This window comes from Sarcophilus harrisii, chromosome 3 (genome assembly GCF_902635505.1).
Source record: "Sarcophilus harrisii chromosome 3, mSarHar1.11, whole genome shotgun sequence".
Classification (NCBI taxonomy): domain Eukaryota; kingdom Metazoa; phylum Chordata; class Mammalia; order Dasyuromorphia; family Dasyuridae; genus Sarcophilus; species Sarcophilus harrisii.
In genome coordinates, this window is record NC_045428.1 from 80,749,339 (window position 1) to 80,777,232 (window position 27,894).

Here is a 27,894-nt window from a genome sequence, read left to right on the forward strand (position 1 = left end):
GTAAGGAAAATCCTTGCAATATTCATAACCGAGCAAAACAAATTCCCATAAGGATAATGTGTAAAAATGTATGACTCCTATTTCTTGAGTATATCAGCTCTCTGCCAGTAGGTGTGTAGCAAGTTTCATCAATGATACTCAGAAATCATGATCAGCCATTGTGTTATCAGTATTAAATCTTTAAAAACTTTTTTCCTTACAGTGCTGTTATTAGAGTATAAATTGTTTTCCTGATTCTATTCACATCACTATGTGTCACAAATCTTGTCAGAATTCTTTGAAACCATCCCTTTCAACATTTTTTACATCACAATTACATTACATTCATATGCTACAATTTATTCCACCTTTGCCCAAATGAGGTCCCCAATATTTCCAATTTTTGTCAGTATAAAAATAACTACCATATGTCATTTTCCACTTTATTTACAGAATTTTTTGAATCATATATAATTATAATCTTAAATAAAGTTAGCATTCTTTAAGCGGAGTCTGAATAATTAAAAATTCTTACAACCATGAGTAATGGTTCCATTTCAATTTTATGCATGACTTATTAAATTCATACCTCTGCAAAAACAACTCTAAAGTTTACTTTATTAAATTTTAAACGAGTTACAGTCTGCAAGGGTGGAAAAAATTACAACAATGACAAAATCAAAGAATCCTAACAAACTGATATATTGACATATAAAAAAAAATTGTAACCAACTGAATTGCTAGATGACAAGTATTCATAAATCCAATCACTTGGTAATCTATGCCATCTTAGGAAAATAATAGACTAGAATCATTCAGTTTACATTTTGGTTTCTTTTAGAAACAAGCTAATAGTTCTTGAACATTTCCACTTGAATAACTCAAAAATAAAGTGCTAATTTAAGAAGATCTGGCATATCCTTTGACAAGTTGACCAAAAAAAAAAAAAAAATCAAGCAGTAATATAATAAAGTTTTAGACCATGGTTGAGGAACTTTTTTTCTGCCAAGGACTATTAGATATTTTAAACAACATTTGTGGGCCATACAAAATTATCAACTTAAAAGTTAGCCTCCTATATTTGGTGAAACATTTAATTAACTCATCCCTAATATGATGGCTGGAACTGCAGCCATCTAGCAGGGCCAAACAAAATGATTTTGCAGGCCTTATACAGACATTCTCTACTCCTGTTCTAGACCACATTAAAATTCCACAATGCCCAGGTAATAAGATTCAGACACACACACACACACACACACACACGCATATTTACTTATTATTTGACCAGACAATATATATGACAAGTTTACTTATTATTTGACCGGACAATATCATTAACAACTAGATCTAATTTCAATCCTTCAAAGCTATCAAAATTCTCATATAGTTGTTCTGTTTTATTGTCAGGATGAAAGTATGGAGGAGGGGAAAAGGATAAATAGACAAAGAGATGTATTTGTATAGATTCATTCAGTACATTTATAATTAAGTAAAAAAAGATTCATTCAAACTTAAGGGCCAGAGACACCAATTTTCAGTTTCATAATTCTTTTATGTTCAGCTAAGACGTGTATAATGTTAAACAATCATGTTTTGGAGAATCTCACATGGGCTAATAATTCTACCTCAGCAACTTAGTAGTTGTGGGATCCTAGATAAGTCACTTAAACCTCTTGTCAATTTCCTCAACTGTAAAATGGCATTAATAACACCTACCTCCTAAGGTTATTTCAAGGATCATAGAATATAATATTTATAAAACACTTAGCACAGTGCCTGGCATATAATAGTTACTCAATAAATATTGAATGACCAGTTGACTAATATTATGAAAAGGATAGAACTGAAATGCAAGTAGAAATCATTCAGCTCAAGAAATTTCAAAACATATATCATCAACTATATTCAATATAAATAATGTCACTAACTACATTTAATATAAATAATTACATATTTTTCAATTTGTATAAGGACCATTATGGTTTGTCCAAATAAATACCTATAAAATGGCATATACAAATGAAGAGAAAGATTAGAATCAAAGAAAATCAGTTCATCCAAATGCCTCATTTTAAGACCTAAAGCAATTTGGAACTATCCCCCAAAAGTTATTAATCATGCAAACCCTTTAACCCATAGATATATATCCCAAAGAGATCAAAAAAAAAAAAAAAAAAAAGAGAGAAAAAGCCCCTATAAACAAACAAAATTTATGGTAACTCTTTTTCAATCAAGCCAATCATACATTTGAAGGGCTCAACCATTCCAGAAATTAGCTGAGGGGAAAATCATTTACCAGAAAATATAAAATATAATTAAAATATCATTCTCTTCTCTCATATTTCTTTATATATCATATAAAGACCTATATCTTTATATATTATATAAATGACCTACCACATAGGTCATTTACTAAATAAAAGTTTATGTTTCATCATTTAAGCCTCTTCAGTCTTTCAAGCTCTTTTTCGTGTATTAGGTATACTAAAGAAAAGTAAATAAGTAAATGGCAGTGATAAGTGGGTCACACTGGAATTAGAAAAAGAATGCAAAATTCTTCAATGGATAAAAGGTCAAAGAATAAGAACAAACAGTTCTTTTCAAAAGAATTGCAAATTATTAACAACCAGATGAAATATTGCTCCAAGTCACTAATATTAAGAGACAAATCAAAATAACTCAGACTTCATCTCACAAAGCATACTAGCAAAGATGACAAGAGATGGAACTATTCAATATTGGGCTTGCAGCAAGACAGACACACTAATAGACTGTTGATCTAACTGTAAATTTTTAGGACCAACCAATTTGGAAAGGAATTTGGATGATGCTTAAAAAGTGACTCAAATATCCATACTCTGATCCAGAAATTCCACTGCTAGGCATATGCCACAAAGATATCAAAGACAAAAATAAAGGTCCATTACATGCCAATATAATCATAGAAACACTTTTTGTGGTAACAAAGAACTAGAAATAAAGTAGGTGCTCAATGTTTTGAGAAATATGATACAAACTGTGGTACACATTTGTGATGGAATAAAGCTGGACTATAAGAACCAATAAATATTAAAAATTCAGAGAAATATTGGAACTGATAGAAATTGAAGCAAGCAGAACCAGACAACTTTTCTACACAATGACTATAACAATGTAAATGGAAAGAACGATTTAAAAAAATGCTATGTAATTATGACAACAAAATCTGGACAGAGTTGAGAAAAATGTACTTTCCTCCACAGCAGAAATTAGTAGCTTTGGTGATTAGTAGCTTAGTATATTATATATACTATTTATCAGATGTAGTAAATATATTAGTTGATTTTGCTGAACTGTATTTTTTCCTCTTTCTTTTTTAAAGCACGGCAGAAGAAAAAAAAGATACTCAGATATGTAGGGTAAAACAGAAAAACATTTTTTTTAAATATGCAGAGTCATATGTTATGGAGGCAAGGATTCAAGAATTCAAGAAATTTAATTCAATCAATGCTAGATAGGAAGATACCAAAAAATGACAATCACCTGCCCTCAACAATACTAAAAGATGTAACCAAAAATAAAAAGAATTTGAACCAATCCCTAGAAGAAGTATCTATAAAATGTTTAATTGTTAAATGTTTAATATTCCTTTCTATAAAAGAGAGGAATAAAAAGTAGACACAATGAAAGTGAAACTTCACTTCAACAAACATTTATTAAGTACCAACTACTTATAAGCTACTGTGCTAGCTAACTAGGACATAAAGACAAAATGATAAATAATCCCAACTTTCGAGCAGCTTATAGTCTAATAAATGGATAGAAATTAGATCTATGATTGCCATAACATAAAGAACCTCCAGATACAGAAACTTTATCTATGAATACAGGTCAAAACCTCTCTATACAATATAACAGCTGCCTAGAGCTTTGAGAGTGACATGCCCAGAACCACAAAGCTAGAATTTTCCACAAGTGGTACTAAAATCTAGGTATTCCAGATTCCTAGGGGCTACTTTTCATATATTTGTTTCTTTTAAATTACTTTACATAAGGAGGGAAAAAGAATTAACCACATAGAAGGAACAGGAAAGGTGTGGTTTGGGAGATAGCAGATGTGAAAGGAAATTAAGGATACTATCCAGACTTTTTGAATCATGCATTCCTATCAGTAAAATACTTCCCAAGCATATACACTCCCAATGTATCTGTGTCTGTGTATATACATATATAATACAAATTATAAATTACATATATATACATACACAAATTATAAATTATACACAAATATATATATACAAATTATAAAATATACAAAATATACAACTGTATATTATAAAACAAAACTAAAAATGAAAGATAAAATTAACATATTTTTAAAATATTGCTTTTAATAGTATAAAGTTTTTACTGTCTCCAAAAATTAATAATGATATTTTTAGTGAAACAAATGTAATTGAACAGATTATTTTTTAAACTTGGCTTATTACTTGAAGGTTTGGTTCTAAGTTTAGCTATTTTAGTATTTAATGTTAATGGCCATCACAGATAAAGAAGATATATCTATCACTAAAACACATTTATCTAAATAGAAGATCACTACTGGCTGTGGTTACTAAATCATTTTTCAATGCCATACACCAACTATATAAAAGTTATTGTTGAAATTCTACCAATAAATGGCCATCTTCCCTTACATAATGGGGGGAAGATATGATTTCTGGAGGTGAAGTCTCATGCCTGGAGAGCCACTGTTTCAGGAAAGAAGAATAAAACAGTCAAAGCAAATGCCAAGATGCTTGGACAGACCCCAATCTCCTATTAATAGATGACCGCTTTCATAAGCTTCCAGAGTGACTGATAAGTGAGTGATTCTGCTGACTTTAGACTGTTCATTCTAGTTACAAAGCTATTAGCTCTAGCTCCCAGGTGTGTTCCTCTCATGCTCTCTTTGATGCAATTTGTCCTAAGCCCTGAATGAACTAGCTCCTCTTGTTCTTCAGAGTGTGGGAAGAGAAACTCAGGCAAGTCCTGCGCTGCCAGGACTAAGCAAGACAAGATTGTATGCCCATCTTCTGGCCTAATAGGAAGTACACACAGCTGACCATCCAGCCCAGCCCACAATGAGGAGGCAGTAGGAGACAGGTGGTAACTTCAAGCATGCTAAACAGCTGTGCTGCTATCTTCAGTTCTACTAATTTTCCTCCCACATTCCCATGGATTCTCTTACATATATCTCACTCCTTGTTCTAGGAGACTAAGATGAAAAGAATAATAGCTAACATTTATATAACACAAAGATGTTGTGGACATGGGGGAGTCGTGTGAAAAAATATAGAGATTGGCAACTGGATCCTGTCATATATAGGGACCAGCAAAGGAAACTGTAAATGGAACAAAATGTGTGTGAGAAGAATAATATGAAATAAGACCAAAAAAAGTAAATGGAAATGTGGTGGGGGGTCATGGGTATGCAAAAATGATTATCAGATTCAAGATTAAATTAACTGAGGGAATTTGAGGAGACTAAAACAGCAAATGATTAATTGTGGGAATTAAGTGAACCATAATTCCATCTTATTAGTGAATTCAATTCCCTTTCTATTCAATTATAAATTTATTACAATTTCTGTCTTATAAAAAAAAAATCTTTATTTAATTGTGGTAATTGGGAAAAAACCTAGCCCTGCATGGCTGGAAAGCTAGATCATCTCTACACCTACTATTTACAGATCCTTAAATCTAGTCAGATTCAAAAACTGATGCAAGGAGTTTTCTCCCAGTTATGTATCTCAAGAAACATTATATGTCTTATCTGAAAACTGGCTTTGTGTTAATCAGTTATTGTTACCATATTCCTTTTACTGAATAGACATTCTGACCGAGTACAAGAGTGGGTCACCTCTTTCTATGGTACCTGTTCACTCTCTCCCTCCCAATTTAGAAAGTCCCTAGTCTTTCCTCCAATTAGAAATCAGATTTCCTAATTTTGCATTCTGGTTAATTATTTTCTTTTAATTAACTAATCTTATTTGATTATTTTTCATGTATAAGTCTATCTCCACCTATATTTGGGGTCCAAAGGGCCAAACATAAAGACAATTGGTCCCAATTTTTAGGTGATTGGCATTAATTGCTTAATAAATTGATAAACCTGAAAGCTTGGATCTTTGTCTGCTCAGTCATTACACCTTTTACTCTTCACCTAGCTATCTATACAAATGTTGTAGAAAACCCTGGCTCTCTCTTACAGAAAACACAAAACGTACAGAATGGCTCAAATGTCTTAGTGCAGTTTTAAACTTTAACATCAGATGGGGAAGCTTGGTTTAAATGTAAAAAGGAGTTCCTGCAGAAGCTGATTGAAAACAATGGTGTTAGGTTGCCCACTATCACCGTTACTATTTAATATTGTATTAGAAACGCTAGCTATAGCAATAAGAGCTGAGAAAGAGATTAAAGGAATAAGAATAGGCAATGAGGAAGCCAAATTATCACTCTTTGCCGATGACATGATGGTATACTTAGAGAACCCCAGAGATTCTGCTAAAAAGTTATTAGAAATAATCCACAACTTTAGCAAAGTTGCTGGTTATAAAATAAACCCACATAAGTCATCAGCATTCTTATATATCACTAACAAAATCCAACAGTCAGAGTTACAAAGAGAAATTCCATTTAAAGTAACTACTGATAATATAAAATATTTAGGAATCTATCTGCCAAGGGAAATTCAGAAACTTTATGAGCAAAATTACAGACCACTTTTCACACAAATTAAGTCTGATCTAACCAATTGGAAAAATATTAAATGCTCTTGGATAGGGCGAGCAAATATAATAAAGATGACAATATTACCTAAACTAATCTATTTATTTAGCCTATACCAATCAGACTCCCAAAAAACTATTTTAATGACCTAGAAAAATAACAACAAAGTTCATATGGAAAAACAAAAGGTCAAAATTTCAAGGAATTAATGAAAAAAAATCAAATGATGGTGGCTTAGCTGTACCAGATCTAAAATTATATTATAGAGCAGCAGTTACCAAAACTATTTGGTATTGGCTAAGGAATAGATTAGTTGATCAGTGGAATAGAGTAGGTTCAAGGGATAAAACAGTCAACAAATATAGCAACCTAGTCTTTGACAAACCCAAAGATCCCAGCTTTTGGGATAAGAACTTACTGTTTGATAAAAATTGCTGGGAAAATTGGAAACTAATATGGCAGAAACTAGGCATTGATCCATACTTAACGCCGTACACCAAGATAAGGTCAAAATGGGTTCATGACCTAGGCATAAAGAATGAAATCATTAATAAATTAGAGGAACATAGGATAGTTTACCTCTCAGACCTGTGGAAGGGGAAGGTCTTTATGACCAAAAGCAGAACTAGAGATCATTACTGATCACAAAATAGAAAATTTTGATTATACCAAACTGAAAAGTTTTTGTACAAACAAAACTAATGCAGACAAGATTAGAAGGAAGCAATAAACTGGGAAAATATTTTTACAGTCAAAGGTTCTGATAAAGGCCTCATTTCCAAAATATATGAGAATTAACTCTAATTTATAAAAATCAAGCCATTCTCCAATTGAAAAATGGTCAAAGGATATGAACAGACAATTCTCAGATGAAGAAATTGAAACTATTTCTAGTCATATGAAAAGATGCTCCAAGTCATTATTAATCAGAGAAATGCAAATTAAGACAACTCTAAGATACCACTACACACCTGTCAGATTGGCTAAGATGACAGGAAAAAATAATGATGATTGTTGGAGGGGTGTGGGAAAACTGGGACATTGATTCATTGTTGGTGGAGTTGTGAAACGAATCCAACCATTTTGGAGAGTAGTTTGGAACTATGCTCAAAAAGTTATCAAACTGTGCATACCCTTTGATCCAAGCAGTGTTACTACTGGGATTATATCCCAAAGAGATTATAAAAGAAGGAAAGGGACCTGTATGTGCACGAATGTTTGTGGCAGCCCTTTTGTAGTGGCTAGAAACTGGAAACTGAATGGATGTCCATCAGTTGGAGAATGGCTGAATAAATTGTGGTATATGAAAATTATGGAATATTACTGTTCTGTAAGAAATGACCAACAGGATGATTTCAGAAAGGCCTGGAGAGACTTACACGAACTGATGCTGAGTGAAATGAGCAGGACCAGGAGATCATTATATACTTCAACAACAATACTAGATGATGACCAGTTCTGATGGATCAGGCCATCCTCAGCAACAAGATCAACCAAATCATTTCTAATGGAGCAGTAATGAACTGAACCAGCTATACCCAGAAAAAGAACTCTGGGAGATGACTAAAAACCATTACATTGAATTCCCAATCCCTATATTTATGTACACATGCATTTTTGATTTCCTTCACAAGCTAATTGTACAATAATTCAGAGTCTGATTCTTTTTGTACAGCAAAATAATGTTTTGGTCATGTATACTTATTATGTATCTAAGTTATATTTTAATATATTTAACATCTACTGGTCATCCTGCCATTTAGGGGAGGGGGTGGGGGAGTAAGAGGTGAAAAATTGGAACAAGAGGTTTGGCAATTGTTAATGCTGTAAAGTTACCCATGTATATATCCTGTAAATAAAAGGCTATTAAATTTAAAAAAAAAAAAAAAAAACAATGGTGTTATTTTTTTTTAAATATTTAAATTTCTGTTAACCTTTTCTAGAAACGTCAGTAAATATTATTTCTCCAACATAAAACTTTTTCTAGACTTTCCTCTTTAGGAAAGTGAGAACAAAAGCTAAGGTCTTCCTCTGAAATGGAATAAAGCTAACAACTCTAAATAAGATAACTAAACTAAGTCATGATCCACCACTGTGTCTTCTCTTTTAAAATTCAAGGTTAAAATAATGATCACAGGAAGGAATTCTTTTTTAATCATTAAGGGAAATAGTCCAGGAAGGAACTGAGTGGTTCTGGAAAATTAATCCAAAATTGTATTCTAGTACATTATGATCTTTTTTTGGTTCAACATTCCTATAAAATCATTTGTGGAGTATAGTCACATCAGAGGATATGAGGAACTATACTAGTTTGGACATCTTTCTCTCTAAGCTAAATGGCTTGGATACAGAATAATGTTAAATTCATGAAATTGTTTCTGGCAGGCGTCAGCCTAAATTGTGGAGTATGTTATTAGTTTGGGGTCCTTTTTCTTCACAATGAATAGCACCAGGGGAGCCACTGCAAACTCTGGTAAACTATCTTACCCAGTTATACAAAAATGATCAAAGAAAGGGGTGAGTATCGTAAAAAAAAATTAGTAAATAAATACCTAAGTTAACAGAACAGGAAATACAAATTCAAATTTCGAATTTGTATTCAGAATTCAAATAATAAAATCTCAAAAAAAAAAAAAAATTTCAAAAAATCATTAAAGACTACCAAAAAAAAAACAAAAAACTGGAATTGCAGAGATTTGTAAGAGCCTTCTATCAAACATTCAAAGAACAATAAACCCCAATATTACATATATTATTTGCAAAACCTTTGTGGTTAATTTTTTAAAAATATTTAAATTTGTTAACTTTTTCTATAAATGTCAGTAAATACTATTTCTCCAACATCCAGCAGTACCTCTACTGGATCTCTATTCCAAAGAGATCATAAAAAAGGGAAAAGAACCCACTTTTGCAGAAATGTTTGTCCAGCCCTTTGTATAGTGGCAAGGAATTAGAAACTGAGTGGATATCCATCAGTTGAAAAATGGCTGAATAAGTTGTGGTATATGAATGTAATAGAATATTACTTTTCTAATTAGAAATGATGAATAGGCTGATTTCAGAAAAGCCTGAAAAGACTTACATGAACTGATGCTGAGTGAAGTGAGTAGAACCAAGAAAACATTGTATACAAGCAACAAGATTATGTGATGATTAACTGTGATGGATTTGGTTCTTTTCAACCATCAGGTGATTCAAGGTAGTTTCAATAGACTAGCAAAGGAAAGACTTATCTGTATCCAGAGAGAGGACTATGGAGACTGGATATGGATCACAACATAGTATTTTCATCTTTTTTGTTGTGGTTGCTGGCTATTTGCTTGTTTTTTTTCTTTCTCATTTTCTTCCCTTTTGATCAGATTTTTCTTATACAGCATGATAAATGTGGAAATGTTTCAAAGAATTGCATATGTTTAAGCTATAATGTATAAACTTACAAAATTACTTGCTCTCTAGGGAAGAGAGAAGTGAGGAGGGAGGGAGAAAAATTTGGAAAACAAGGTTTTTCAAGGGTAAATGTTGAAAACTATCTTTGTATGTATTTTGAAAAATAAAAACCTATTTTTTTAATGTGGGGAAAGGATCCTTCCAAACTCCTGCTACAAGTAAAAATGATCCTGACACCTAAAACTAGATATTAAAAAAATAAAGAAAAAACATACTAATATCTGAGACCAACACAAAGTTTTTTTTTTATTAGCAAAAAAGTAACAGCAAAACATTAAAAAGATAATGTCCTTGGCCCAGCTGTATTTATAACAGGAATGCAGTGTTGGTTCAATATTAGGAAAATGATAAATGCAATATAACAAATTAATAGTAAAAGAAAACTTTAAAAACACATGATTATATCAAAAATATAGAAAAACTCGACAAAATACAACACCCAAATCTGTCAAAACCACTAAGAAGCATAAGAAAAAAAATCCTATTTTTCTTAATATGGTAAATAATACTTATCTAAAACCAAGAGTTATCATTACATTTAATGGAGAAATACTAGAGTTTTCCAGTAAGATCAAGAGTAAAGCAAGGAGGTCCATATCACCACAATTATTTGATATACTGTCCCCAAAATTACTAATTATAAAAAGAAATTGAGGAATTAAGCATAAGCAAAAATGGAATAAAAAAATTTAATATAACCTATTAACATTTAGTTTCATCTTGAACTGAATGTCCCACAGACATACTAAATTCAATATATCTAAAATTGAACTCCTTATCTTCTCACTCAAAATACTCACTTATTCTTAACTTTTCTATTACTATCCAAGATACCACCACCTTTCTAGTTAAGTCCAAATTCTAGGTGTTCTCTTCAATTCTCAACTGTTTCACTCACCAAATCCAGTCTGTTGCCACATCCTGACAAATCTAACTCTGTTAAATCTCTTGTATATGCCCCTCTTTTCTTCTGATACTGCAGAATCAGGATGTTGTTACAGGCCTTCATGCCTGCCCTATTATAATAGCCTGCATGCTAGTCTATCAGACAAAAATTTTTCCCCACTTCAGTACATCTCTCCACATCATTCATTCAGCTGTCACCTCTGACCATATCTCACACCACACACACACACACACACACACACACACACACACACACAACTCAGGATCGAATTTTAAATGTTCCATTTGGCAATCAAGCACTTTACAAATCTAAAGCTTCTAAGTCAAAGAAAAATGCTGCAAGCACCCAGAAAGAAAGAATTCAAATACTAAGGAGCAACAGTCACAATCACATATGATTTAGCAGCTACCACTATAAAGGAGCAGGAAAAGTGAAATATATTTCAGGAGACAAAGGATATAGACTTAGAATAAAGAATAATTTACTTAGAAAAAGTAAATATGATCCTACAGAGGAGGGAAAATGGACCTTTAATGAAATAGAATAGTATGGAAACTGAAATTCAAGCAGTAATTCTACACACACACACACACACACACCCCCAAAGAGCAAACATGAACAATAACAATGAAGTAAAAAGGATCAATTGATTACATCCTAATATGGGATGATGAAAAGTTGTATATCCTCTAAAACGTATAATCATAAGGAGTTACTACAAAGGAAATCTAATTAGGTGGAAGGTCTGAGAATCGTTCTATAGTATTTTGATAATCTTAAAAGAAGAAAGGAAGGAGAAGAGGGATACACTGGGGGAGAAGAAGATAAAAAGAAAGGGCTAAGTAAAATTAATCTCCCATAACCAGGGTACACAAATTGACTTCTATTCAAAGAAAGGGGAAGGAATAATGGGAAAAAAAATACACATACAAAACTTGGTAAGACAATACATTTAATTCAACAAAAAAAGAAGAAAAGGAAAAAAGATAATTAGAGGGAGGGTAAAAAAAGGAAGGAATTAGACTTAAAATGAATTCTAAAGATGTACAAAAATATTTGGAGCTATTTTGGGATTGACAAAGAATAGGAATTTGAAGGAAAGACCAGGAGTTGAGGAATGGCTGAATCAGTTATGATATATGACTGTGAACAAATTACTACTGTGCTATAAGAAATGATGGTATCATTTCTTATGATATCAGAGAAAGCTAGAAAGATTTCTATGAACTGATGCAAAGTAAAATGAACAGAACTAGAAGAATAATTTATATGAAAACAATATTGTAAAGACAAACAACTTTTAAAAGACTTTAGAACTCTGATCAGCATAATAACTAACCATCAACAGAAGACTCATGATGAAACATGCTACTCACTTCTTGAAAGAGATGAAGGACGCAATATAGAATGAGATTCTTTTGGAAGATATAGTCAATACGGGGTTTTTTTTCTTTCAAGAATCATGTTTGTAAACAAGAGTTCCATTTTTCTTTTTCTTTTTTTTAATTGGTGGCTAGGGTAAGAGGTAGAGAAGGCAAATTTTTGCTAATTGAATAAATTATACAGAGGCACATCCAAACAACTACATAAGGTTTTTAAAAATCATAACAAAACTCAGTCTTGTTTCATAGTTTATTTTACAGAATATGTTTATATGCCCCAGTAACTCCCATATACACCACAAAATGATGATTTAATGAGTTGCTATGGGGAAAAAAAAAAAAAAAAAATTCAAATAACACATGGTGAACAACCTCTAGCAAAAAGGCTACAATATACATCATCAGGAGTGTCCTCAGTTTGTTAGGATTTAATAGAGCTTTAGATCCATTGGTGCAGCCTTTGAAAACCAAAGTCCACTTCTATAACATGAGAAGAAAGCCACAAAATTTAATGGAGGTAAAAATATGAATGCAGTTGAAAAAAAAAATTCAAGTGAATAAAGCAATACCTGAATGTTTTTAAGAAATTACCCCCCCCAAAGGAAAATCTCAAAAAGAACTAAAAAAATATTTAAAATAACATACAAGATATAAAAACTTCACTAAAGAAGCAATGAACAGAAAATGTAATTAAAATAGAATGGGAAGAAAGCTTAGAAAATAACTGAAAAAATATTTGGAAACTATGCAGGGAAAAAATTACATATTTGGAGCACAGATCTATAAAGATGAACCCCAAAATTATTGGTGTCTTGGAACACATAGAAAAGGAAAAGAATCTGCTTATTATAGTTAAGATGTTATTCAATATTTAACATGTATTGGACTACCTGCCACCTAGGGGAGGGATTGGGGTGAAGAAGAGGAAAATTTGGAACAGAAGGTTTTGCAAGGGTCAATTTGAAAAATTACCCAAGCATATGTTTTGTAAATAAAAAGTTTTAATTAAAAAAAAAAAAGATGAAGAAGTTATTCAAAACAATTTCCCAGAAGGACCAAGAACATGTAAAACCTGCAAATGAAAAGAACCCACAGAAGATTACCAAGGAAAAACTTAAAATTCACTGTAATTGATCCAAACTTCAAAACTATAGCAATAAAATAAAATCTTTCAACCTGCCAGAAAAAGTACTACATATGATATTTTACTATATTTTTCTACAAAATGCAGAAAACATTTAGTTAGATTTTGCAAATATTTTAAAAGTGGGCTTTAATCCTAAAATTAACCTACCAGCAAATCTAAACATCCACTTTGAAGAAAAAAAAATGGATCCTTAAAAAAAAAAAAAAAGATTCCAAGAATTCATGAAGAAAAAAAAAAAACTGACAAATTGAAGAAAGAATGTACACAAAACATTTTGTAAACTTTTGAGTACTCTGAATCCTGATAATAAAAGCTATTCCTTCACATATTTTCTTAAGAGTAAATTCAACTCATTGGTTTTTTTTTTCTTGTCTTGCTATTATAGGCATCTAATGTTACCAATGTGCATTTCTGAAATATTGACTTTATAACAAAAATTATGACAGTCCCCATTCTCAGGGAGCTTATATTCTAATAGGGAAGGCAATAAATACTAAAAAGGATATTTATGTAAAAGAATATAAAAAGAATAAAATGAAAAGTTTACATGCAAGGTTGTTTGAAAAGAAAAGTAGTAGTTTTGAGGGGAGGTAGGTTAGGAAAGGCTCTGTATAGAAAATATGGTCCTTGAAGTACATTTTAAAGATATTCTATGAATAAGAGGTGAAGTGGGTAGACATTTCTGACATACGTTTGTTTGCTGTTGGTTCTTCCTTCTTTTTCAAAGAAGACCAATGCAAAGTATATGAACAATTTTCAGATGAAGAAATTAAAGCTATTTCTAGTCATATGAAAAAATGCTCTAAATTACTACTGATTAGAGAAATGAAAATTAAGACAATTCTGAGGTACCACTTCATATCTCACAGATTAGCCAAGATGACAGGAAAAGATAATGATGGATATGGGAAAACTGGAACACTAATATACTGTTGGTGGAGTTGTAAACTGATTCAATCATTCTGGAGAACAATTTGGAACAATACCAAAAGGGCTATAAAACTGTGTATACCCTTTGATCCAGCAGTCTCACTACTGGGTCTATATCCCAAAGAGATTATAAAAAAGGAAAAAGGACTCATATGTACAAAAAAATTTGTAGCAGCTCTTTTTGTTGTGGCAAGGAACTGGAAATTGACTGGATGCCCATCAGTTGGGGAATGGCTGAATAAGTTATGGTATATGAAGGTAATGGAATATTACTGATCTTATAGAATATGGAATATTATCAGATCTTATAGAAATAAGATCTGATGAGCAGGCTGATTTCAGAAAAGCCTGGTACAGGCACAAGAACTGATGCTGATTGAAGTGAGCAGAACCAAGAGAACATTATATACAGTAATAACAAGATTATGTGATGACCAACTGGATGAATTTGGTTCTTATCAACAATTTGGTGACTCAACAGACTTGGGATGGAAAATGTCAATCACATTCAAAGGAAAACTATGGAGACTGAATGTGGATTGAAGTACAGTATTTTCACCTTTTTTTATTTGCTTTTTCCTTTCTCAAATTAAAAAAAAAGGGCTTTTTCCCCCTTTTTTGGTCTGATTTTTCTTGTACAACCTAACAATTAAAGAAATATATTTAAAAGGACAGCACATATTTAACCTATATCAGATTGATTGTTTTCTTGGGAAAGGGGGAAGGGAGGGATAAAGAGGGAAAAAAACTTGGAAGGCAAAGTTTTACAAAAATGAATGTTGAAAACTATCTTTACAGGTACATGTACTTAGAAAAATAAAATACTATTAAGAAAAAAAACAATCAAAGAGAACCAATTACATCCAGAGGGATGTTTTAAATTGGATTCAAGAGGCAAAATTGCACTGTCTGCCTCACTCACTCTTCCAGAATCATCAAAATTCAATGGCAAGTAGGGTGGCGCAATGGATAGAGCACCAGCCCTGAAGTCAGGAGGACCTGAGTTCAAATATTATCTCAGACACTTAACACTTCCTAAGTATGTGGCCTTGGGCAAGTCACTTAACCCTAATTGCCTCAAAAAAAAAAAAAAATTCAATGGCAAGACAAAAATTAAGATAAGCATCAATGGCCCAGGATGTAGTGGACAGCCCTGGCTTCTCTTGATGTCTGACTAAGCTCTAAACACTTCTTTGCACTTGCTTTAGCCTCCTTCTTGAAAGCTGTTGGAACAAATTGTTCTCATCTGCCCATTCTACCAAGAGAAGTCTTCACATGCTTGAGATAAACATACTCCTAAAACTAAAAAAGGATGGCTTTCAGGCCTGTTGAACCTTCAATCTGGTTAGCTCATCTGCTGAAATAGTTTTACCAGGGTGTGATCACTGCATATATGTCATAGATTCTTGGAGCCACAGGTGAGACTGGGGTGACAGGTGGATACCAAAGGTGGAAGAACAACCCCGAAAAAGGCTCAGCAAACCTTTACACCAGAGGTGCTAGACCTCCATGAATATCCCATACATTCAAGCATGGGCATGATCAATTCAAAGTCATGGGGATACTAGATGGACTATCATATGTAAGTACCTAGAGATCATAACAATTTGGCTAGATCACAGAATACTGGAAGAGTAACATTAGTGAAACTAGAAAGACAGGTTGTGAAAAGCCTTAGGCCAAAAAGATGAACATATATTTTATGCTAGAAGCAATATGAAACTATTGGAGTTAACTGAGGAAAGACAGTCTGGGGGAAGCCCATCTGGGAACACTGTGTAGGATGGATATAAGTGGTCAGAGAACTGCAGCAAGGATAATCTTTTAGAACCTGTTACAATAATCCAGATAACAGATGATGATGGTCTATACTGACACAGTAGCTGATGTGATAAATGTTATGAAGGTAGAAACAGCAATATTTAGCAAATGATTAGATATAACCTAATGATTACTTAGTGAGAGTAAAGTCATAGAAAGCTGTGAAAGAATAATGGGGTCTTCAGCATAAATAGGGAACTTTAATAAGTGGGTGGGAAAAGATGAGTTAGCACCTAAGTAACCAAGTAGCCTATGCAACAGAATTAGATTTATGGAAGATATAAGTTCAAATCCTGTCTTATTTGCTGTGGAATCCCAGGCAAGTCACTTAACCTCTCTAGTCTCAATTTCCTCATTAGTAAAATGAAGAAAATAACATAGTCCTCACAGTTGTTTTGTTCTAAATAAGGATGTTGTATAAATCTGATTTTACTTGTAGATCAGCAAAATAAAGAATGTAAAGTACTTTTAGGATTGGGACACACCCACAGTCAAGATGCATGATATGGACAGTGAGCCAGCAACAGTAATGAGAAAGGAGCAGTTAGACAAGTAGGAGAACTAAAAAAAAAAGAGCAGTATCATGAAAACCCAAAGAGGAAAGAATATCCAAGAGAAGATGTTAATCAACAAGGTCAAATGCAGCAAAGATCAAGAAGGAAGATTACTAAAAAAAAAAAAAATAAATAAAAATAAAAATAAAAAAAAAAGAATAAAAGATTTAGCAATTAGATCTTTGATAACTTTGAAAAGAGCAGATTCAGTCCAATGATGAAGCTGGATATTGGGCTGCACAGAACAGAGGAGTGAGAAGAGAGAAAATGCTTCTAAGGAGTTTAGAAGGCTATTTTGGAATATGGTTGGAAAAAAAAAGGAAGAAGGAGAGAGAGATGTTGTTTAAGATGACAATCTGAAAAGCTCTCAGGCATTTACTTTTCTAATCATCCACTTCCTGGTGGTATCCCTAAGGCCACTGCTATACTACAACCTAATTGCCTGTCACCCTCCTTTCCAATGACTTGTGCATCACCTGTACCTTTTAGGTCTTGGCAGACTGTGGTCCCTGGTGGAACTCTTGTGAATGGTTTCTTGCTTCTGTTTCTTCACTGGATGACTCTGACTTTGCATTATTTTCTAGTCATCGCTGATGCAGTATCTAAGTATCACAAGGATTTTTAAATGAATCTCTACAGCCATACAGAAATCACTCTATTGCTTTTTTTTTTCCTGAAGCAACTGGGATTAAGTGACTTGCCCAGGGTCACACAGCTAGGAAGTATTAAATGTCTGAGACTAGATTTAAACTCATGTCCTCCTGATATCAGGGCTGGTACTCTTCCATTGCCCTACCTAGTTGCCCCTTCACCCTATCGCTTTTATAAGAAAGGTCAAAGAAAACAGCCAGAAAATTGTGTAAAGCAACTTCATCTTTTAGTATAAATAGCTGAGGCTCTTCTCAGAAAGTCTCCTCTCAGAAGGCAGCTTCCCTTGAAGGCACCCAGAAAATGTCTTCCAACTCAGGCCCAGGCAGAAGTTTCCCCAAATATCTGACAAGTATCAGGTATAAACCAGAATGCTATTTCTTAAAACACAGAAAAATCAGAACTCTAAGACTCAGAAGCTCCAGAACCAAGATTGGCCCAATGAGAGAGGGTTGATATTTTCCCATCTTTTTTTTTTTCTCCAGTGGCCAGCAGAGAACAATTGAGGAGAATGAGATCCATTTCAGAAATTCTGACTAAGTCTCAATTTCTGGGTAAGGAGTTATAAATTATTATTGAGGAGTTGGGGCTGACACAAAAATCAGTGTGACTTCCATCAGCCTGTCAGAATCCGCATCCATCTGGAATCATGTAACTTGTTGGTGAGTTAGTCCACCAGCAGTATTTATGCTCTAGCAGTCAGGAATGATGATGATGACTTACAATTGTGCAGTATTGAAATCCCAGACAGATTTTGTTTTGAAACTGCCACAACAACCTTCAAGTAATATAAGTTCCTTGAAGGCAGAACTGTTTCATTTTGGTCTTGGCTCAAGTACTTGGCTCAAAAAGGCAATGCAATAAGTGTGTGTGTGTGTGTGTTTGTTTTCTACCACTTTATTTTATCCTCCCATCTTACCACTACAATAATGACCTCTTAATTTTAAACTGAAAAATGCTAACCCAATCTGAGGTGTTGGGAGCAGAGGAGACAAGTCAGCCCACTATCCTGTCAGGGCATTTCTGTGGTACACTCCTTGAAGGCAGGGACTGTCTTGTCTCTTTTGTATTCCCAGTGTTAGCACAATGTCTGGCCTATAGTCGACAACTAATAAAAATTTACAGACTGATTGATTCTTGACAAGTTTCTTCCAGAATTTGCAGTCAAAAAGTGACAAAGGTAGGCCTGGAGCCATCAAACCTCAGCACAAAGCGGAGGGCAGGCTAAATTCAGATGCTTCATGAAAACTATTAAGGAAAGGCAGTGTGAAAAGGCCGTAGAGGTGCCTTGACAACTTGAGTGAGTAGACACCCATGTATGTGAGGCAGTACTGCTTCACCAGGGACTCACCTGATAAATCTGATAGTCCAATGGGCAACATAGATGGATTTTCACAATATACTTGGAGACATCAGTCAAAGTGTCCCAACTGATATGTTTCCAACATCTGGACCATGCCAGTTTGTGGAGATGTAGCATTTTGGATGCCAGCTTGATCAAGAGTCTCTGGTTGGGCTTTTTCTCTAACTCTTCATCAGAGCTCAAATAAAGGATCATATCTAGTGCCTCTCAATAGTAGATACCAGTTCACTGAGACCTATGAGGTTGCAGTTATCCTGGACATAGTTTACATCCATCTCAGAGAAGAATTCATTGTTACAAATTCACAGAACCAAACTAAGGAGACTGAATGTAAATCAATACATGCTAAGCTCACTTCTTTTTTCTGGGTTTTTTTCTCTACAATTTTTTTTTCCCTTTTGCTCTGATTTTTCTCTACCAATATGATTCATAAAGCAAGGTGTGTTACAAAAACAAACCCACAGAACTAGAAGATCCAAGATACTTCCTCACCATTTTGTTTCTAAATCCCCAGTGCCTAGCAGAATGTCTCACACAAAGATAGATGCTTAAAATATGCTTGCTAAATTGAATTGGTAAATAAAACAGGATCGCCTCAAAAAATAAAATAAAAGAGAGAGCCTTGTACTGGGGAGGAAACTCAATGTGTTGGAAGCACTAAGTGATTTCCCAAATGCAAGACAAATTATTTTCTTCTTATTATTCACTTATGGATCTAATCATGCTTCATCAGTTATATCTATCCCAGAAGGAGGCAATGATATATTTAATGGCTTGGCCTTGCAACTCTATTTTGACATCTCTTGGATATGTCCCCTTCTCTTCACTCAAAAGGCCACTACCTATTGCAAGCACAATGTTCTTCACTAAGCCTCTCCTTATCCTTTCTTTGCTATTGTCTACCAAATTACCTCACATCTATTTTGTACATACTCATGTATTTTCATGTCAACTCCCCAAATGAAACATACTTTTTTTTGTTTTTCTTTTGTTTTTGTTTTTTTATTATTATTATAATAACTTTTTATTGACAGAACCCATGCCAGGGTAATTTTTTACAACATTATCCCTTGCACTCACTTTTGTTCCGATTTTTCCCCTCTCTCCCTCCACCCCCTCCCCTAGATGGCAAGCAGTCCTATATATATATATTGAATAGAAACATACATTTTTTTAAGGCATAAATTATTTCATTTTTGTCTACATTTTTTTAGAGCTTAGACCAGTATCTAGCATATACTAAACATTTAAGAAAAACTTTCTGATTGTGATAATCAGAATAATCAGCACAGATTAGTTTTCCCTTAATGGATTCTTTCTTGAGTAATCACAGATATGAAGAACATCAAATTTGTTGTTTTTAGGATAATTCCTGAATTATATAACATTTTCCCACTCGAAAGAATATCAATTAGAAGATCCAGAGACTTAAAAATTCAACATCACTCAAACAATAAGCTATATATTTGAAGGACTGAGAGCCTGACAGAAAATCTCTTCATCATATGAATGGTTAATAGAGCAACTAAAACTTTAAGAAGTAAGCTGATAGCATAAGAGCTTGGAAAATACCAATGTACCTCTTCGCAAAAAAAGAATTGTTTAAAGTAGTTCGGCAGTTTCAATTGGACTGGACAACATAATCTGAATAATCTACTTCTATAAACAAGAATTATGAGATTTAAAGCTTGAGAATTTTTAAAGCTTTGTAGAATACTGTGAGACCAAAGAGAGATATGAATAATAATAAAAAGCACAGTAAGAAACACAAGAATCTTTTCATTCTACTCTTGCCAATTTTACTGCACAAAGACTAAAGCAAAAAAGAACAGCTCTAAGCTATAACTTTAAAAAGTAATTACAGATAAGAAGCTATAAAAATTGGCTTGAGCAATTAATGCTACAAGTTTTGTCACGTACAGTACAAAAAACTTTGTAACAAAATTCTTTCATCATCTCTTTCCCAAACTCTCGAGGACTATCTCTCTAACTTGCCTCATCTATTTAGTTGTCCTACTGACATATCAAATTTAACAGATCATTAGTCAACAATCATTTATAGAGTACTTACTAGGGGCCAGGCACTGTGCTAAGCTGGAAATAAAAAAATTAATTTTTAAGGCAAAAATAAATCCCACCATCAAGGATCCTACATTCTAATGGAGGAGGCAACATCTAAATAATTAGGTACATATAAGAAACATACAAAACAGGTGCAGAATGAGACACAATTTCAGACCCAATCAATGTGTAGATTTGTTTTGTTGCATAGAAGTCTGGGGATGGGATATCAGCAGGGAAGATCTGCATTAGAAAGTAGGTTTTAAGCAGATTCTTGAAGGAAGCCAGAGAAACTAAGAGATAAAGGTGAAGAAAGAGACCAATCTAAGCATAAGGGACAGCCAAAAAAAAAAAAAAAAAAAAAAAAGGCACAGAGCTGGGATATGGGAGTGTTTGCTTGAGATTACTTCAAATAGGGCAATGTAGCCAAAGTGCATGGAGTTGAAATAAGTATAAGATGAAAAGAAAAGTAGGAAGAACTCAGGTTATAAAGATCTTTAAATGACAAAATAGAAATGTTTACATTTGATCCTAGAGATAATAAGGAACCAGTGAAGTTTATAGGAAGAGGAGGAGAAATATTATCAGACCCATGGTTTAGAAAAACCACATTGGTAACTGAGTGGAGGATGGTGTTGGGAGAGATGAGAGACAGGGAGACTACTTAGGAAGCTATTACAATCATCCAGAAGAAAGGCGATGAAGGCCTGAATTAGAGTGATAACTGTATGAGTGGAAAGGAGACATAGTAGAGATAATATATAGACAGATTTGATAAGATACAGATAGAAATGACAAGATTTGGCATCAGAATAATACAGCTTTGAGAATAATACAGCTTTTGAGCTTAGATGATTAGGAAGTTGGTTGATGTTTACAGCAACATGCCTTTGATAGAAACAAGGAAGTATGCAAGAGGAGTACCTTGAGGAGTAGGGGAAAGAATAAAGTTTTGTATTTAGAAATTTGTTGGGACAGGCCCAACAAAAAGTTGATGATGTGGAAGTGAGGCCCAGAAGAGAAATGAAAAGTATATATTTAGATCTGGAAATCATCTTCATAGAGATGACACTTGAATCCATGGGATGTGATGGGTTCACTAAGAGAGAATACAAAGTGAAAACATAAGAGTGGTCATGATAGAGCTTTGAGGAATATTGAGAGTTAGTAACATGACAAAAATGAAAATCCAGCAGACAAAAAAAGAGTGGTTACTAGATAAGAGAAAAGAGAATATTCAGGAAGAAAGGGGGATGAGTGAGCTAGTTCACCAAGAAGTCAAGATAGGAAAGGGATGAGGATGTAAACAGAACAGGGGCCTGAGAAAAAACTGGGGGGGTGGAAAAAAAATGGAATGAAGATCAAGTGAGGATAAAGAATAGAGTTAAGGGTTACAAGGCTTAAAGAAAGATGGACAGATGAAATATTATGATCAAATAATGGAATTTCAATGTTTATAAACAAAAAAGTGGAACACTAGTGGGTGATGACAAAATCAAGGGTATATCTAACCATTTCTAAGTATAGTAAAGGTAGAGTATTTCAGAGTGCTAATAATAATTTCCTATTTGTATAGCCTTTTAAGGTTCACTGTCACCGAAGTCATGCACAAAGAAAATAAAGTGATTCATAAACATAGATTTATGCAGGCTAAACTATAAGACACAAAGATTTCAAAAGATAATTTTATTACTAGAAAACGTCACCTTTTAAGAAGGTAAATAAAGAGAGCAAAGAAAGTAACAGAATTGAGACAAAACTTTGTTGATGGATAAAGATGAAAAAAAAAACCCAAGTCCATAGGACAATAGAATGAGAGCTGTAAAAATCAACTCCCTCCTTTTACATATAAAGAACCTGAGACCTAGAAAGAATAAATGACTTGCCAAGGTCCTACAGGTAATAAACAACAAAGCCAGGATTTGAACTCATGAGATCGGTTTTCAACAGGTCTCAGCTAGATTTGTATTTCTGGCACAGTCCTTTGAAGGAAGTAAAACAGAGCAGTGAAAGTAGAAGATAAAACTCTCTGAAGATAATACAGGAAGTTAGGGGAGCAAGTTTAAAATTACCTCTCAAATCTATGGATAAGGAAAGATGGACAGATAGAGAAGTTCACAGGAAATAAAATGAATAATTTTGATTTCATAAAATTAAAAAGGGTTTGAGTTCACACATCTGCACATACTACAACCAGGAAACTGGGGGGAAGAGGGGGAGTTTCTCTGATAAAAGATGCTTGTGATGATATACTATTATTATTGTTCTGTAAGAAAAGGTGAAGAGAATGGATTCAGGCAAATTTATGTTAGCTGATGTAAACTGAACCGAACTAGGGAAACACTGTATACAGTAATACAGCAATAAGCTGTGAAAGACTTGGCTACTCTGATCAATAAATAGTGATTAAGGACAATTCCAAAGGGCTCAAAATGAAAAATGTTATCCACCTCCAGAGAAGATTGATGAACTCAAAATGCAGATTAAACCTTTTTTTTTTTATTTTTCTTGTTTCTTTTTCTTCTTTTTTTTCCTGCAACCTGGCTAAAATGAAATGTTTTTCATGACCTCATGTGCATAATGAGTATCATATTTCTTGCTTTCTCAAAGGGTGGGGAGAAGGTAAAAAGTAAGGCTGAGAATTAGGAACTGAAAATAATTTTTTTTTCTAAATTGAAGGGAATAATTTCAGAAAAAAAAAAAACCTAGGAAGTCATAAACTGATACAAAATAAAGTAAGAACTAAACAAAAAAAACAAAACATTATAAAGAGTAACAGCAATATGTGAACTGTGAAACACTAACTCTGATCAACACAATGACCTACCACAACTCCAAAGAACTTGATGAAAATTGATGAAAAATGCTACATACTATAGCTAGAGAACTGATGGACTCAAACTGAAAACTGAAACAGGTTTTTTTTCCTTTTTCTTTTTTCTTTGAGGCGGGGAAGGCTTTTATCTTCTGAAATAGGGCTAACGCAGAAAAGTTTTGCACTATTTCATATGTAGAATAGGTAGTATATGTCTTGACTTCTCAACAGATGGGAACAGCTTTTGTAATATGTATGTAAATGAATGAAAAAAAGCTTTTACAAAATTATTATATTACAATGTGCAGAACATTATGTATTTGTGTCAATTCCCTATTTATTATGTATATTTGACAAATTTTCAGTAAATAACCCAATCCAGTATTTCCCTTCTAATTCCAGTTACATTGATTTCAGAAAAACCTGGCAAGATTTATGTGACATCAGTGACACAGTATTTATGTGACACAGTATCAGGAAAACACTGTACAACTGTAACAGTTGTAGTATAATGATAGTTAAATGTGAAAGAATTAGCTACTGATCAAGACATGATCCAAGACAATCCCAAAGCACCCATGATGAAAAATGCTATCTACCTCAAGAGAGAATTGATGAACTTTGAGTGCAGATTAAAGTATACTTTTTAAACTTCTTTATTGTGTCAAACTCTGCAACATTACAGGGTGAGCTTTCTCTCTCCTAATCTTCTCCGTTATCAGATAAAAATGCAATTGATATATTTAGCAAAAATACAATAAACTTTCTTTATTATTCTTGGTTTTTTGTGTTTGTTTTCTTTTGGAACATGGCTAATATGGAAATATGTTTTGCATGACTTCATCAATATCATACTGTTTGCCTTCTCAAGGGATGGGGAAGGAGCAGGAGGAAGGCAAAGAGTTTAGAATTCAAAATTCTGAAAAATGAATGTTAATGTCTTCACATGTAATCGGGAAGTATTTTTTAAATAAATAAAATTATATTCATTCTAACTGCATTGATTTTATTTATTCAAAATTTTCAATTGTTTTAAAACTGTCCAGTGTTTCCTCTAGTGATCATCTTTATTTCTTCTATGGTTAACAATTTTCCTCCTATCCATAGTTAATGAAACATATTGTTGCTGTCCCCATCCTCATCGCCTATATCCTTCCTCTCACTAGTTTATTATATAATCTTTTATATTTCTATGTACCCATATTGAGCTTTTTGTGGTTTATGGTATGAGATGGGAGCCCAAGCCTAATTTTTCCCCAAGTGCTCTACACAATTTCCCCAGCATTTTTTCTCAAATATCGAATTCTCATCTTAGTAAATGGCATTTCTGATCTATCAATCATTGTATGTACTGCTTCTAGGATTTATGTATCTCATTTCCTAATTACATTAATAAGTATATCTTACTAACTAACCAAGATTTGTGAACTCATTTGCAAATAATATATGCCTTTTTCAGATAACTAGTAGTACCAGATAGTTGATGTTCTGAATTAAAGATTGTGATATCTATAAAATATTCACATTCCTTCTTACTCTTAATTTCCACAGTTCCCATGTAAAATGTGTATCCTGCTGATGGATCAGAGTCCAGGATGGATTCAAAACTTAGCTAAGGAATATGGAATAATACAATCTCTTATCTGTTGCTCCTTATTTGCCTCCTATCAAAGCTCCATCAAGACTTCTTATTTGTCTTTTTATAAAAAGTACATCCTGACTTCCTACCTGTCTCCTTTCCTAAATAACAATACCTTGCTAAAAGACATCCTGTCTCCTTACCTGAATGAAAAGACAACCTGACTCCTCCCTTATTTGTACCTTGCTCTCCACTTGTAGGCTGTTAGCCAGCTAGATAAAGTCCCAAATTTTAGTATATAAAATTCTCCCAACCTCTCTCAGGATTTGATCCATCTCTGCTTAGGCATCAATAAATTCTTTTATGATTATAAGAGAATGTCTTTGAATTCTTTCAAACTATGAACCATGACTTGTGGATAATTCAATATTATCAACATATGTTTATATATTACCACATGATTTTCCCTTAATATAAAGAAGATGCTTAATAAATGTTTCGCTGAATTAATGTACTGGCCACCTACAATTTTACAGTAATGTGAGAAATGCTTTTGTATATACAAGAATTTAAGATCTTAATACATGTATAAAATACCCCCAAAACAATACAGAACATCTTAAAAAGGCAGAACAGAATAAAAGAAAAAATACTGTAATGGGAGCTGGGGGGCCCAAATACCAGGAATAACTCTACCAACCACCTGGGAAACATAGGACAAATTACATCACCTTTCCTGTCTTCTGTTTCCAAATTGACAGGATTGGCTGGGATGACCAGTTGCCATTCTAATTCAAAATGCCACTATTTTATGATTAGTACAAACGTGAGAGTATAAAGTGATACCAGGCTCAAAAAAAGTTAAGTGCATATGTTTTTCAAAGTCTCACAATACCTAGCAGGTTATGATGAAACTACTTAAAATCCTATTCAATTTGTTTTTCAAGCTTTACATTACATTTTAAGTAACTGAGAACTTTAAGAAAATGGTTTTTGAAGACTTGTTTATGAATCTTTAGGACCACGATTTCCAAGTCATTGCTAAATGCCAGGGTAACATAAGAATACTATATGTAAATTATGGGAGCAGCTTCTTTAGGAAAAACCTGGCAGTAGGGAAAAGTAAAAAGAATAAAGCAAAAGATCACCTGGAGGGAGGGTTGTTTTTGCTCTGAAAAAACAATATAGTTTTTTTGGGGGAAGGAAGATGTCCTGTTTTTTTTCCCCTTTCATGAGGAAAAGAGGATATATAAGAAGCAAGTAATTCTGAAAAAAACTTCAAAAGCAGTCTAAGAATGAGATCAGAAAAAACTTTGCTAAACAGAAGTCTCAGACAATAGCAAGGTAAGAATTCAGAGGACTCTGAATCTGCGCTAGTTGAGGCTCCAAAGCCTAGAGCCTTTAACAAGAGGGTAAGCTATCAATCAATAAATCAATCATTCTAATTTAGTCTAAGTCAGAGATTCAGTTTGCAATAAACTGATAAAAGAGTTACTATTTTAAGTGATAAGAAATGGAAAATTAAGTAACATCAGGAGGCTTCAAAGAGAGAACTACATTTTGTCTATCAAGTAAAATGCCTAGATGGCCTGAGAAGCTTTGCTCTCTGCTAGCAACATACACAAATGTTAAGTATGTATAAAAACATGCCTGTTTTCATGACAAATGAATAAGCTCCTTTTGAAAATAAGTTTAAAGTTTCTTAAGGTTACTGGTGCGATGTATCTCTAAACTCTTCTTAGCCACTAAAATTAATGTTTAAAAGTTTGCACGTGCATATGTATGTGTGCACACACACACACACACAAAAGAAAGGGAAAAAAAGAAAATAAGTTTAAGGTAAAGTACTAAGCAAATGCCAAATCAGTGAATATTTGCACTCAAATACTTGTTGAATTGAAATAAATTCTCTGTAAAACAAAGGTTAACCTTTATTTGCCATCACAATACCTTTGGCAGCCTAGTGAATTTTATGGAATCCTTAAAATAAAGTCTTTAAATATACAAAATAGCTTTGCAGAAAGGTAGTATTATAGCCAATGAGGTTTATCCAAGGAGCAATTATTGTTAATTGAAAACTTAAATATACAAAATAAAATGTATAGAATCCAAAAGAAACCAATTGTACTGAAATGTAGCTATCAAAATATTTTTTAAACAAATAAATTCATGGACCTTGGAATCTTTCCAGCATTCATTTATTAACAGACATTATACACCCAGAACTGGAATCTTAAACCATACTGAGACTTTGTGAAATAGGTACCCAATACTTCTAGAATCTATAATTATTAATAATACTCTTTCCATTGAAACATATCTCATCTCTTTTTACATCTTAACAAATTTATCACACTTCAAGCTATTTGCTCATGAACCCCTTAAAATTAATTAAGCCAATCCTGAGATAATTCATACACCAAGTCCCTACTATGCCTATGGTCAAAGCTCTTCCTTCCAGTATGGTAGTATTTGGCAGAGCTTACATTCTGATGTCTTGGCTCTCAA

The 27,894-nt window shown here is 33.3% G+C and overlaps 1 protein-coding gene across 5 annotated transcripts in view; it reads right to left on the bottom strand.

Annotated features, from left to right (window-relative positions):
• NBEAL1 (neurobeachin like 1) overlaps nucleotides 1-27,894 on the bottom strand; it is a 188,210-nt gene that overhangs the window by 153,470 nt on the left and 6,846 nt on the right. The window contains exon 2 of one of the 5 annotated variants that reach the window (XM_031958302.1): nucleotides 17,403-17,522. The exons of the other annotated variants lie outside the window; for them this stretch is intronic. The gene's annotated coding sequence lies outside the window, so the exon portion shown is untranslated. The remainder of the gene's footprint in view (nucleotides 1-17,402; nucleotides 17,523-27,894) is intronic. 5 annotated transcript variants of the gene reach the window in all.